Source organism: Nestor notabilis, unplaced genomic scaffold, assembly GCF_000696875.1.
Source record: "Nestor notabilis isolate BGI_N333 unplaced genomic scaffold, ASM69687v1 scaffold23918, whole genome shotgun sequence".
NCBI classification, from domain to species: Eukaryota; Metazoa; Chordata; class Aves; order Psittaciformes; family Psittacidae; genus Nestor; species Nestor notabilis.
The window spans coordinates 14,588-21,747 of record NW_009940105.1 but is presented as its reverse complement, the minus strand read 5'-3'; positions in this window follow the sequence as shown (position 1 = coordinate 21,747).

The following is a 7,160-nucleotide window of genomic DNA, read 5'->3' as shown; positions in this document are numbered from 1 at the left end:
CCCTTCACCCAGACCTGCTGACAGCAGCCCTCTGGTGTCTCCCTGCTCTGCTGGACGCATTGGAACCCGCCATGAAGAAGGGTGGAAAGCGATGGCGTGGCCTTCCCCGGATTTGGTCAAGGAGAGACGTTTTAATCCCGAGGCAAAGAGGGCCAAGCCACTGTATTCCATTTGTTTCGCCACCAGCAGCGAGCAGGTGTGGAGCCCAGCCCAGGCGCTTGGAGGATCCACATTCCATGTTTAAAAATAGGTCCCAGGGTTATGATGGGTATGGTGGGATCAAGAGGTCTGGCTTTCTCCTTGCCCCCTCTGAAGATGAGCAGTTCTGTTTTCCCAGCTGCTGGATGCTTCTGCTTGCTCCACACTGCAATTTCAACATTCATGGATATGTCCAACACCCTTGTCCTATGGTTCATGGCCCACAGGTCTGTAGCTGGAGCTTTATTGATCTGAATGCATTCAGAAGTACAACTGGTGGACAGTGGAAAAAAAAATCAGATTAAAAGAGTGAGGAACGTGAGGCGATCTGGTACCATGAAACACAAAGGCAGCTGTCTATATATTTAGGTTTAAGGTGCTTGCATTTTGGGGATCTGGTTTGGTTTTTTTTTTTCACCGATGTAAAATAGTGCATCTCTCACTCTCACCAGGCACCACAGTAACCATCAGGAGAACTGACTGGGAACATCTGTAGCAGCTTGTGTTCTTTTTTGCCGGTCACTGTTCTTGTAGCTTGATGTCAGGCACTACTAGGAGTCAAAGAACATCAGTTATACATAATTTTAGCTTATTAGTACAGATTCCTGAGATGCCTCTGATGAACCAGCCTTTGTGGAGGGCCATCATACCCTGCCAGATGCATGGTCTGACTGCACTATTTTCACTTGTGCTACCTAATGCAGGACACTAAGTCCTTCCTTTTACTCTTTTTTTCTGCCCACAGCCCCATCTCACTTGCTGCTGTGCAGGCACTCAATAATGATGGTCTCTGTCATGAGAGAGCTTCCAACTGAAAAGCTATTTGTTTTTTCTACTTCTCTGTGTTTAACATTCCTCTGCTGAGCGATTTTTAATATTTGCTAAATATGCCTTAATTACTGCTCAGAACTGTCTCTCTGAGCTTTTAACCATGTTGTAAAAGGAGTTTATACAGCAATTAAAAACAGGTTTTAGCCCAGAGCATGCACTCGAGTAGCCAGTGTCGTATTTCTGATAGCTAACAGCGTGTTAAAGTGGATCTGAGCCAGGCATCAACAACAAAAAGAGACTTGTATATGCTGAATATTACCACAGTGCTTCTTAAGTCAGAACCATATTTTGCATTCTCTTCTTTTGGGCCAAAAATCCTCCCCCTGAAGGCAGTGCTAAAACTCTATTGATTCAGATCAATGGCGCAGGATTGGGTCCACAATGAGCCTTGTTCTTTAAGAATTAGCCCAGACTTTGATCAAAATTGAAATTTAAAATGTTCGCTGACAAGACCACCAGTGGCCACATAAGCATACACAGATGAACGCTTTTCCAGCTCTGCAATGAAAAATGCATGTCTATGTTTTAAACCGCAATCTCATAGAATTCACATAGAATCCTCGTCCCACGAATTCTGTATTATTTTGTAAATGAACTCAACATTTTGGGTTCCTCAGAAGTCGGGCATTGCTGTTGCATTCATCCATTCAGGGGGTTGTTTTGCCCTGAGTCCAATGAGGGAGATAAAAAACGGAGCTGTCTTCCACTAGGGTCTTAATCCTTTGCCCAATTCAGATCTCTGAGCAGCACCTTCTCCTGTTTCTTCGTTATTATTCTGCTCATCCTACTTTTCCTGATTTTCTTCATTTTCTCTGTCTTGTGTAGGTTGTAAGCTCTTCAGGGCAGAGGCAGTGCCTCTATTTGTAAAGAGCCTGTAAAAGAACCTGAAGTGGTGCTGCTGAATCAAGGGGTTTGTTGTAATAAGAAGACATCTTGGTAGAAATCTCAAGTAGAAAAGCAGTTTCCTGATGTATCCACCTCTGCTCTGGACCAGGCTTTAGGGGAGGCTGAAAACTGGAAAAGCTCCAGGTGCCTTTCATGTAGAAAGGCTGTAGCCTGAGAAAAAGTCGGTTTCAATTAAACTTACTGGCACTATCCAGCTCTTTGCCTTTTATTCCCATCCATGTAATATTGGCCGTCATAAAACTGATGTTTAGTGCATAGATTGATGATTCTAATACTCAGCACACAGATGTTACTAGCTTTAGTACCTGTAAAGGATACTTGATGGTTGATTTACCTTATCATCATCACAAATGTAGATATAACCTAATTTCATTTACACTTGGGTTGTGGAAAACTTGTCTAAACTCCAGTTTGCGTGTCAAGGCACTGCAGATTTCACCTTTCTATTCGTGTAGACTTTCAGGTATGTAATTTTCTTCTTGTTACAGCTTAAAGCTGCTCTTTCAGAACAGCCATGCAGAGGCATTTGCTGTCACAGTTCAGTAGTGGCTGGGGCCACAGCATTCATTGCTGCATTCCTAGTTAAAGGCTTTTTAAAGCATCATAACCCGCTGTTTGTAAGTGCCTGTGCATTAGCTACCACATTTCTTGCAAACAATAGCAGTTAATGTGCTTATTGAACTGCCTGGTACCGGCATGGTTTGCTAAAGAGAGGGGCAGCCCAACAATGCCTGGCTTATTGCATCCAGCGTAGGGCAAGCGCACATTGGCAAGCAGAATGCCTGACCTTGTTTCACTCCAAAATTTGCCCACTCTTCTTTCTTCATGGCAACACTTTCAGGTTTATTGAAGGGACCTTGCTCCATCAAACAGCAGCTGATTAGTTAACAAAGTACAAGGCAGCTTCCTCTCCAGCCAACAAAGGCAGACACGGCACTTTATCTCCAGGGATTTCTCCTGGCAGCTTTGCTTTGGGGTTTCAGAAATAAGGCAAGGAGCATGTGGTGGAGGGGAGCAGTGGCTTAAAACCCTCCAGCTGGAGCAAGTTTTTAATAATAGTTGTTTTCAAAACACAAGGCAAATGCTAGTCTAAACCGGCAGGTTTTCCTAAGTGTTCTTGTGTGCTACCGTGTATCTCTACCCGGTCACTGAGTGCAGGTGTGCTAAGTCATTTTAAATTCACCTTTGAGGTCACTTTGAAGTCAAGTAGCTGAAGGCCTGGTTTTAACAGGTGGATTCTGGTTCTCACAGTATGTTTACAGAAACCAGCTTTTGTTCTGCAAACACACTTCTTATCACCACTGCCTCAACAGAAACTCTGCGCTCTTCTCCCTTCTCCATCAAAAATATCCCCTAGGTTTTAAGCTCCAAGAAGCAAGCAAATAGTTTATGACCAAGGCAAGGGTTTGTTTTTTTTTTTTCAATTACTCTTTTCTTGTAAGTTTATGATTTTTTAGTATACAAATTGAGAGCCAGTTAACCCTCTCTGTAACAAATCATAGCTTTGCTGCCTCCTTCCAACCCAATCTAATATAAAATCTATGCTAGGTCTAAGAAATAGTTATAACAAGATCTTGATGACCACATACCTGATCCATGGTTTAATAATCGGCTTTTGCCATGCTTGGTTTACAATAATGCGTTCTTCGTACTGCTTTGTCTTTCCAGAAGCTAATGAAAGACACTTCCATGCCCCTACCTTTTTTCACCCTGGGAATGCCGCAGCTCCTAAGGACAGAAAGGTTTTCCCAGTGGTCTCTTCTGTAGAGGGGAAATCTCCATCATAAAACATTTTCTAAGCAGAATGGGGAGGGGGGTGTGTGAGAATGTGTTTCAGAGCTTTTTCCTTCATTGCTGAAAGTGCAAAATAAGCCTGGTGTGAGCATCCAGACTCTGGCAGACAAGCTGATAGACCTGGCCTGAGTCCTCTTTTGCAGCTAATGAAGGGTGGCTGAGGCCTGCTCTATTACATAAAGCTTTGTGTATGTATTTAAGACCATTTCAGACAGTTTATTGTTCAACAAAACTATTACAGAAAAATACGCAGTCTGGACATAACTCTTGAGAGAAATCAGTTTAGCAATGCCAGAGAAGATTCTCTCCTTGGCACTTGCTGCTGCAGCAGAGAAGTCCCTGGGTGCTTCAATATCCTTCTGAGGGCTGGCCATGGCAGGACTGCATGCGGAGAGCAGCTTTTGGAGGAGAGGTTGCTGCTCTCAGGTGATAGAGCATGGATACTCAGTCTGCTGGGAGTGCTTGGACCCAATTTACAGTTGGCAAACTTCAAAGAAATAAAATAAAACATCTTTTGTGATATTACAACGAAGAAAGATGAATTCTCTTAAAAGGCAGTGAGAAGAGAAACCCTAGGAACAGAAAGATAGGATTGAATAAGATTTCATTCACTTCTTGCCATCTGGGAATAAGATTTGTGAGGGAATATTGTTCTTACCCATATAAACAGCCAATATCTTCTCAAACTAAGCTAAGGCCAGGCAAGGTTGTTGTTCGCATTAGCAGATTCTAATTACATGAGTTTACAATATTAGTCTAATAGTTCAGTGTAACAGTGACTCACAGCTTATTGCTGTAGTGATAGGAATGTAGAAATCTCATTTGAAAAAAAAATATCTATTTGGATAGTTCACATCCTTTCCTCCCTACTCATGAATTCCTTTGTCATTGACTGCTGGCTGCTAAAAATAGGATCCTTTTTGTGTATCTGAAGTAAAGGAAAACCTAGAATCAGAGAGACAGTAGGAGGCCACCAAGTTCCTTACATACAGAGCCTTCAAGACATATTTGTAACGAAAGCCCTCTGAGAGTGCAGGAGTGTTTTTATGAGATGGGAACAATACAAGTCTAAGAAAGTATTTTGCAAGGAAGAAGGAAAACAGTTAATGAATCACACCAGCTCCCAGCTTTGGTGTTTTGCACCATGGGGATGGAAAGATTCCTCTCTCTACTTAGATGCAGGACCAAGCTACAGTTTTGTCTTGGACAAGCTGTTCCACTTCAGCAGCAGGAGAGGAAGCTTCAGGGAACAGCCCAGGAGCGGCCCTGTGGGCTGATGAGGAGCCACAGGAGGAGACTCACTAGGAGTCACTTGAAGTTGTACAAATCTCTTAAGGTCAGCAGCAGGAAGGAGGAACTAGAAAGACACGAGTCAAGTATCTGCAAATTAAATGCATTACCACCACCACCCCTTTGAAAAAAGAAACAAACCCGCATGGCGTCTCCGAAACAAACCGCTGAAGTGTGAAACCATGCGGCAGGGAAAGCTGTCACAGAGAATCAGAAATGGATTTAATAGAGAAAAATTGACTGCAGCGTAATTTGTACAGATTGCTAGCTGAGAAAGAGATACCCACAGCTCCTAAGGGCTTAGCTGGGGGCACCATCTGCAAAAAGGTGTGGAAAGCAAAATTTCATCGTTGGCAAGTCTACGTGTACTGAATGCTTCCTCTTCAATACCGGACAATTAAAATCGATGACAGGATGCTAGGTAACGAAAGAAAATCAAGACTGATCAATATGCATGACTTGAAGCTGAAGAAAAACCCGTCTGCCGAGAGCAACATGCTGATGAGGCGAGATTTCTGAGAGCTCAGAGAGAAAATCTTAAAAGCTTCCATTCGCGATGCTCGATGAAACAATGCAGCTCAGCAGATGCCAGACTGCAGCGCTAGGAGAGGTGCAGTCACCAAGGAGGCTAAAGAATAACTGTTAGGAAAAACCAGGGAATATTCATTTCTAGACTAAATAAGCTTTAGAAATGTGATGCTTCTCTTCATTACTTTTCTTTGTACAGATCTCAAAAGCCCATTACTGATATTGAAAAATAACGTCTTTTGCACACACATGTGAGGTTTTAGAGATGTTGAGACACTGACGTTTTAAGGCCAATGTCCATTTTAGTCCTCAGCTCAAAGCACTTTAAATCTCATTTCCATGTGTATTTCAGCTGGGGGTGTCTGCCAAAAATCGAACACTACATTTTCCACGATTCAGTAATTTTAAACCTGTCACCCAGATTTCTGAATGCTTTTGGAAATGCTGCTGTAAAGCAGCCCACAGGGGCTGCCATGGCTGTGGCCTGACAGGGAATGGCATGTGAAAAAACTGCAGGTTTGTTCAGCTGGTCTTCCCCTCCTGAATGGTGTTTTTTGTTTTGGAGGTAACAGATCATAAACTGGCACCCAAGCAGGTAAGCACCTTAGGACTTGCAGCTCTTCCATCGAGTTCTGCTGACACAAACAGAAGGCAAACATAGCTGAAGACTAGAGCCAGAAAAATGCCGCAAAAACTTTGTGAAAGTTCGCTTCATCGTCACCCCCACATCTGCCTGGCCATATTTCCTGTGATTCCATCCTTTTCCTAACTTTAGGACCCTAAACAGTGGCCTCGTGACTTTGATTTCATTCAGAAAGCAAAGATTCGTAGCATTGAGCCTCCACGTTCTCACTGGGCTTGGCACAAGGGTTCTTCTCCTCACCTCCTGCCGCTGCAGATCATGTTCGTTCCCTTCTTCCAGTCCAGTTGCACCAAAACCCCAACCTAAGCAAGCCTGGGAACTGGGGAAAGTGGAATTAAAGCCCCTCTGCTGGCTGCAGGCCAGGAGGAACCCCAGGGGCGGCTAATGAAGCATTCTCCAGCTGAGAGAGGAGAAACTGTGTCTGGTGGGCACGGGCAGCCTCAGCCTCTGCCACTGCATGAGCAGCTTCAGCAGCAGAAACAGGAGGAGGGAAAAGCAGGTTGCTAAGCCAGACTCTGCTATGGGAACACAAAATGCATTGTTTCTAAATCAGACTTTGTAACAGCTTAAGTCTCAAATACACCTTCAGTTAATTAAACCTTTGCCTAGCAGCACAGCTCCAGTGGATACAACAATATTCATTCTCCTGAGCGCAGATTTTGCTACAAAATAAACAAGTTTTCTGGGTTGGGCTTGATAGTGGTTCATCAAGCAGTTGGACTGCGTTCAAATCCTAGTGGAGATCAGCTGAACCAGAAAGGGTTTGAACACAGCACCTGGAGAAAATTACCTTTAGTGAAATACTTGTATGCAGCACATGGCAGGTTGTGTAGTAAAACAGGTCTGACAGAGATGGTTTTCAAAAAACTCCATTCGCTGCTTTCCAGTAATGCGAACCTTGTGTCTGCTGTTTCTACTCATTGCTGCCTTAAAATACATTTCCAGGATGCTCAAACAACATTTTCCCAGC